This window comes from Cucumis melo, chromosome 9, assembly GCF_025177605.1.
Source record: "Cucumis melo cultivar AY chromosome 9, USDA_Cmelo_AY_1.0, whole genome shotgun sequence".
Lineage (NCBI taxonomy): Eukaryota > Viridiplantae > Streptophyta > Magnoliopsida > Cucurbitales > Cucurbitaceae > Cucumis > Cucumis melo.
The window spans coordinates 2,259,525-2,267,889 of NC_066865.1; the positions used below are offsets into that span (position 1 = coordinate 2,259,525).

Below are 8,365 nucleotides of genomic sequence, written 5' to 3' on the forward strand. Positions count from 1 at the left end.
AGTATGTGAGAACGCACCTAAAAGTCACATTTTCTCCAGGGTCAAATGCTAACTTTAGTTAAATATTTGCTGCTACTGTATCGTGCCTTATTGCCTACTCCTGTTTGGTATCGTTTAATTAATTTAGTTTCTAGATATATTGGTAGAAAGTGGATGATATTATGAGAATATTTACTTGTCTTGAGACAACTTGAACTTGTTTCCTAGTCGTGCATCGAGGATTGATATTTCTCATTTGAGCTTCGTCCTATAGGATTCTTTACTTGCCATGAGCAAACTCAGAGAAAAGGTTGATCTGGAGAAGAGTCGAGCAAAACAGGATAGTGATGGTGAGGAAAAGAAACTGGAAGTAACCATCAGAGCAAAAAATAATGCTTGGGTCATTTCTCGTATAACAAGAGGGAAAGAGCTTTATATGGCTCTGGAGAAAGCCAACGAAACCTTACTTTATGCCTCTGATATGGTGGAGAAATTCAGCAACAGGTATTATCGGTTTTTTTTTATTTTATTTTACTTTTCAGCATGAATAGCTCTAAACACTCGATAGCAATAGTCATGTGCAGACCTGAAAACTCACACATCACTAATCTAATAGGCCATTTTTCAGCCAAAGTATTGTCAAGAAAGTAATTACAGAAGATTGGACATAGCCTACACTGAGAAATGTTTTCTTTTCTTGGTTGAAAGCAGGATATCTTAACCCAATTATAAGCATTAAGTAGGTCTCAAAGAGTCTCTTTAGAACTCAAGGACACATATGAACAACTTATAGAATAGACTGTTTATATATGTCCTTGCATGATGTGAAATTAATTGCACATTAATCCGGCAGATTTTTAATTGGCTCAATTAGTCTTACAACCGCTACTTCAGCATCGCTGTTTTTCTGGTTTTGTAATTATTTGTTAGTTGTATGGAAACGGTTCAAGTATTATCAAATATTTGGATTCGCGGCATTTTAATCATTGTCTCTGATCTGGTTTTTTCTTGATTGTTTTGTAGGAGGCTGCTATGCTATTAATTGTCTTTCTTTCAAGTATTCATGCGTGTTTTTTAAATTGTATTCCTTCCTAATGATGATATTTTCCTTGATTTTTGGCAGATGGCTTCAGTGATTGCTGCAAATCTTTTAACAAGCATAAAACTCATAGATTTGTTATGCGTTGTAGTGACGTGGGTGTTTTCTATTATAAAACTTTATGCTAGATTTGCAAGTATGTTATCAGTCATTACAATTGCAATCTCTCTTTGTATCTCGGTTTTCTTACTATATGCAATGTTTTCAGGACATCACAAAAGCAAGAAAGATACCGAAGCGTGCTTTGCCTATTATTTGCTTCAAAGAAGTCAGCCCCCCATTGTCGGATGCTTCAAACACTTCCATTATAGATTCAGGTTATTTGACTTAGCTATAACTTAAAGCAAGCTTCATTTTGTTGTTCTAGTCTGCTGTCTTAGCCTTGTGTTTGACTTTGAGCATTTTATCTCTAAGATATATATTTAGTAACATGTTCTAAGGTTGTTTTTCTTTCCTTGAAATAAAAGAAAGTAACGTAAATAGGCTTAAATCTCATTTTTCTGAAAAACATATTTGGGAATAGAAAGAAAGCTGCTAACCACTTTAAATTACACTAACCATTTGAGGCTATGATTTTTATTTTAAGTGGTTTTTAGAAGTTATCTCCTGCAACAGGGTTAGCTCCTTTGACCAACGTTTCAATTGAGGGTTAGCTATCATTCTCATTCTGGAAGGAAGTATATTACCCATGCATGGACTAGGAATTTGTTTTCTGTCCTTTCACGTAAAGTAGCTTTTCTTTCTCTTGAATCATAAGGTTTTTGTTTTCATTTTGATTCATCTCCAAGTATCAGCAGATAATGAAGTTACTATAACTGAGCTTTACTTTTCAGCTTATTGTGTTGATGTTGCTTATTTCTTTATAGATTGATATTGGTTTTCATAATAATGTTATGTAAAAAAATGTTGATTATTCATTTGGTGGGCAATATTAAGAACTTTTCATCCTTTTCTGCAATTTCAGTACTTCAAACAGCTTTGTTATTCATATAAATGGTTTATTTGGATATTGTTTGTAGATAATTGAAGTGATATCGGGTTGAAAGCTAAGCGATTGTGTAGAAATGGTCAAGCGACCGTTGAAAATTGAAGACTGAGAAGGCATTTAGGATTTTTAATTATTTAATTCTTGTATTAGAATCATTTTTCATGTACTATTGTAGATTATATATAAACATAATATTAATATTTTATTTTGTGTATTCAAATGTAAAAGACAAATGTTATAGTTTCTAACATAATATGAATTTCATTGATTTGTTGGCGTGTGAAAAACATATTTATCTACATTGACCCAATGTCGGTCTATAGGACAATAATGTAACAATTAAATAAAAATAAATTTGTAAAAATGAATAAAAAAACTAGGCTTTAATGTCGGTTTTAAACCGACATATCAGAGTTCAACCGACATTAAAGGGCTTCAATAACACCATCAAAGATGTCGGTTGAAAACTGACATTAAAGGCCTTTAATGTCGTTTTTAAACCGACATTAAAGAGGCCTTTAATGTCGTTTTTAAACCAACATTAAAGCCCAACCGACATTAAAGGCCTTTAATAACGCTCACAAAGATGTCGGTTGCCAAGTGACATTAAAGGCCTTTAATGTCGGTTTTAAACCGACATTAAAGGCCAAAATTCTTCTAGTGAACATAGAAAAATTGGTATTGATTCACATCTTCTATAAAATTGTTTACAAAATATAAACAAAATTTAGATTCTTCTGAATCCAAATTTAATTTTATAAATATTTTAGTTCATTTCCCTGAATCCTAACAACTTCTCTCGCGTTAGTTTGGAACTTTTGTATTTAATAAACTTTTAAGCAGCGAAGAAATAGGTCCCCCTCCCATTATTATGTTTCTTATATAAGGAAAATTGAGTGGAAGTTCACCAATGAGTAAAAGACAACAAAACCTCCAATTTATCTCTTCAACACCATGCATGAATTACACTTGGAAGGATAATAAGTTCTTAGAAAATGAAAAACCACACAGAAATTAATAATATTATTATAAGCTGTGGTCTTTTATTGGACAAAAAAAGAGAAAAAAAACTGTTACAAATTAATTAAGCAGCTGGTGGAGGAGGAGGAGGAAGATACCCACTTGATCTTGTATTATTATTTGGCCCTGGATCTGCATAATCCATTATTTCAATCATCATTTTTCTTGATTTTCCACCAATTCCCTGCCAAAAATTAACACAATATATAATTAAATACTAATTATTCCAAAATTTTAAAACAAAAACATACCCTTTTATTGATTATTTCAAAACAAAATAAATCACACCTTGAGTGATGAACTTCTAACATTGCTTCCATGTCCCAAAGATTCGATCATTTCCACTTTCAATCCTTGAGATAGAAACAGAGTAAAAGATATACAATATGAGCTGAGGATGATCAAAATGTAGAAAAACATACATGAAAAAAGGATAATTAGAAAATAAATAGAAGACATATGAGTACCATGAGTGAAAGAAAAAAGAAGAAAACATGAAAGGAGAAGAAGAGTTGAGAAAAGTTTAGGGTGAACCATAATCTTTCTCTCTCTACCAAACTTTTTTTGTTACTTTGAGACAGAGAGAGAGAGAGGGTTTTGAAGTTATCAAGGAAAGGAAAAGGAAATTATGGAAAAGGCCTCAGATCCAAAGAAATTTATTGCACGATTGTAAAGCACCAAGGCATTGAGAGAGGATAAGATTTTTCTTAGAGGAAAATGAAATCCACTATGTACTTTCTTCTCTATATTTATTTATTTATTATTCAACTTTTTTTTTTTTAATTAAACATGAGGGTGTGAATCGGTCGGTCAAAGTCATCTTTCCGATCAAATTAGTATCAAATAGATTATGATCAATTTATAAATATTCAAAATGTTTCCAACTATAAAGGAAAACATGAGATCAATTTAGGTTGATTTAATGTCTGAAATTTTTACAACGGTATCAGTTTTTGGATTTGTCTCAAATCCACCAACCAAATCCCTTCAAATCTCAGACTAATCGTCTTCGATCTGATCAGTTTTGGTCTATCAACTCGATTTTTTCGAACTATCGTGCTTAATCTTAATTATATTGATAAATTTAGACTTGATAAATTTAGACATGATAAATAAGCCAAAGTAACTTTTAACTTGTCGTTTTATCATTAATATACATATATTTAATTTCTAAAATATAGTGTATATATACTTCAACTTTCATGTAAGGCATATGCTCTAGAAATTGGATTATCAAATGGTCTTATTTTATATGTTTGACATTGTGAGTTCATTTCGGTGAAAGTGCCAAAGTCAAATGAGAGAGATTATTAAATCTAACTCTTAATCAGATTACTTTAATTGCCCTATGGTGTCACACTCTTTGAGGCTTAATTTTTATTTTTTCCCTCTACTAAAATAAATAGTTTAATTATAAGAGATTGAAAGTTTTACTTAAGATATAAAAAATGGGAATTTCGAGAGAAGACAATCGTGTGTTGTTAATATTTAATATTTACTTTTTTCTTTTATATTCATATTTTGTTTTCATATATTGTCGGTAATATTTTTAATTTTCATTTATATATTTCTTTTCATTAATTGTGGGCTAATTTAATGATCATCATTAAAGTAAGCTTAACAATCACTAACGTGGTTTTTCATTTTAGACTAGAGGAAAAAGTTCAATTCCTCGTAATTCTTTTTATATTTGTTGTATTAAAAAAGAAAAGATGAATCTCTATATGTTATATATGAAACTTCCTTTCTAAGTGTTATAAAGTTAACAAATAAAGATAAGCGATTTCTAATGTAACGACCCAACTTTTCGGACTAAGCTGAGGTCACTATTCAATACTAAGACTCGACCACAAAACACACAAACTCATAAAGGACCGGTTACGATTCATTAAAAACGTTTTAAAATATTACAAAAGCAATTTCAGGCCCTATTTTAAATCACATTCGCGAGAGTTCCAAAATACAGTGCTCAAATCATCAAACACAAAATCACAAACCCAAATATTCTAACCGTGATTCGATCTGACAATGAAAATAACGAGTAACAAAAATACATCAGCGGAAGCATAAAGAAAACCAGACGCGTCCATATGGCCTTCACGCATCCTTCTTGCCCCTCGTCGGTCTGCCCCTCGCTGTACCCTTACCTGAAAAGTTAAAGAGGAAAAATGGTGAGTATAAGATATACCCAGTAAGGGATCCACTATTGGGCCTGTTAGGGAATAACAGTTAACTTCCTATTCAGGGGTACCCTACATAAACAGTCTAATGGTTGCATAGAACGCACACATCAGTCTCGTAATCCCGAAGGATGCACGTATCAGTCTAGTGATCCCAAAGGATACACCTATCAGTCTAGTGCTCCCGAAGGATGCACGTATCAGTCTAGTGATCCCGAAGGATGCACGTATCAGTCTAGTGATCCCGAAGGATGCACGTATCAGTCTAGTGATCCCGAAGGATGCACGTATCAGTCTAGTGATCCCGAAGGATGCACATATCAGTAAGGTACACTACCCCATAGATGAAGCTAACCGTTACCCCTCAATCCATACTAAACCGTCTACAACAATTACACTCCGACAACGTTCATACTAACAATTCCGTCATAGGCTTCGCCAGTTAGACAGTATAGGTTTAAACAACTATATCTTCAGTTGCTATATGCATATCCAATTCACACATCACTGTGACATTCTTTAGATCCAGTCAACTAGTCAAATCAGAATCGGACTCTTAGTCCTTCCACGACATAACTCCATAACCAATATCCGGACAATAGACTGCCACATACCTAACATTCAGACTTTAAAGTCCACCAACATACAATTCCAGTTCACAACGTAGCCCACCAACACAACTACAATACACAGAACATCTGGATATCGGTGTCTATCCGTAAACAACTCATTACACACGATGGTACACAAGCTACAACTAGCGGTCACGCTACCTTTAATCAGACAAGAGCATATAAGTGATATGTATTAGTCAAACATGCGTCAATTCATTCAGTATAGTTACTAACGTATAATCCCCTGTGGATTACTACGTTTTCAGCCTCGATCCGAGGTCCAATAGTAAGAAATCCCTTACCTGAAACTTGGTTATGCCCCTTGATCGAGTCCACGCCCAACGAATCCACCTAAACGAAATCATAAGGGTTTAAACGATGACACACTTGTAAAAGTCACTTTTTAAATCGTTCAAACAACATTCGTCGGCTTACCCAAGTAAAGAGAGCTATCTCTAAATAAGCCTGTCGTGGAACCCGAGAACTTGAACGTCAACTCCCTAATACCTTCAAGGAACGAAAGGTAAGACCATGTCTTAACCCAATATCTAAACTCGAATCGGTTATCGCAACATTAGGAAACTCACTAAATGATTCTTACCGAAGGCTCACCATGACCCGAAGTGGAAAGAAAATGGCTTAGGTGGCTCGGCTCGACTCAGCTCAACTCTCGGCTCGCGACTTGCGGCTCGCGGCTCCGCTCAGCTTGACTCATGGCTCGTGGCTCAGCTCGGCTTGACTCGACTCGCGGCGCTGCTCGGCTCGGCTCGACTCGCGGCGCGGGCACGACTTGGATTCGCGGCTTGAGTTGCGGGTCAGATTGGAAGAGGGTGGCTCGGGTCGGGTCAGCTTGAAGTCGGGGCAACCACGAGCGACGCGTCTTCGGGCGCTCGACGGCAGTGGCGTTTCGCGGCTTGGAGAAGTTCAACGATCGGCTCTGCTTCAACGCGGCAGACGGCCAACGGAGGGGACGCACGACGGTGAAAATAAAGTGGTGGTGTTGGCTGGATACAAAGTAGAGATTGGGAGGGCCGACGGTGAAACCGAACGAAAGCGAAGGGACTGGCGGCGAGGCAACAACGATGAGAAGCTTCAACGTACGGCGGCTGCAGGTCAATGTTGATCGAAAAAGAAGGAGAAGAAGAGACGGGTGTTGCGTCGGCTGAAGGAGAATGAAAAAGAAGAAGACGCACGGGAAGAGGAAGAAGGAGGACGCGGGGGGGAGGGGAGACGCGGGCGAGGGGAGGGTTTAGGGTTTTTATTTTTAAAAAAATATTTTATATATATAAATTAAATAAGAATATTAATAATAATATAAGTAATAATAATAATAATATAATTTATATTATACTATTATTATATTATTTTATACTATATTATATAAAAAAAAAATTATACCCTTCGATTTCTTTTTCTTCCCTCTTCAAAACCAGCCAAAAAAATTAACACCAAAGTTTTTAAATTCCCAAAAATTTACATAAAAAGATAAAATTTACCTCAAAAATTTTGGGGCGTTACATCTAAAATGTAAGAAAATTGATATGGAGATTTACGTGGTGTGTTGGTATCTATATGTAGAAGAACGATAATTTATTGTTATTCATCTTTAAGTTTGGAACTATTTCATTGTGTTGTGGAAACCATTATTTTGAAAGTAAATTTGGCACGATTATAGTACGAATCATTCTTATTGGTTGTTCTTCACAAGATTAACATAACACCAACCTTTAGACATGCACTCGTCAGATGGGGAATTGGAATCGAATGAGAAGAGAAAGAATTTTCAAAATCGGAATAAGCTGAGATGAAAAGATGATCGATAAATATGGCAGTCAAATGCTTATCGAAGAAGATGACGAAGAAGAAAACAACAATTTTCTTTTGTGGAAAAAGATCATAAAAAGAATATTAAAGGCACCCAAACAACCCTAAAATGTGTTTTAATCCAAAAAAGAATTAAAGCTTCAATAGTTTGGAAAATAAACAAAAAGAAAATAAAACTCGTTTTTGTCCGAACCCACCCAATAGGATAAACAAAATACATGGGTTGGAAAAGACCTTTTACTTTCATTCTTTCCAGTTAAATTTACACCAATATATGAAAAGTGAAACTCTCGTCGTCATGTGTCTTTGTGAGCCTTAGATTTAAGGTGTATGTGAGCATCAATCCTAACATTTATTATTATAGAACAAGTATGCTACTCAAATTAGAGAGTTTATATAACACATTTTTCTAAATTCTAGGGTATTATTTAAAATATTAAATTAAAATGATGAGAAGTACGAATACAACTTAAATCATTCGACGTTTACGTTAAATCATTTCATATAGAACATATTTCGATTTTTAAAAGGCTAATACTTAGCTACAAGCTCTTTATCAAAATAATTTAGTGGACCTAATGATTCTGGTTGCCTAACTCTAGATAACTATGACACAGTCATGAAAATATATGGAAAAGCAGCTATTGATAGAATAAAATCT

At 34.6% G+C, this 8,365-nt stretch overlaps 1 long non-coding RNA gene across 1 annotated transcript; it reads left to right on the top strand.

Annotated features, from left to right (window-relative positions):
- Positions 1-1,133: 1,133 nt before the first annotated feature.
- LOC127151005 (uncharacterized) lies at positions 1,134-2,188 on the top strand. Its single transcript, XR_007823668.1, has 3 exons — positions 1,134-1,214; positions 1,287-1,395; positions 2,098-2,188. It is a non-coding gene; the product is annotated as an uncharacterized LOC127151005 (long non-coding RNA).
- Positions 2,189-8,365: the final 6,177 nt, after the last annotated feature.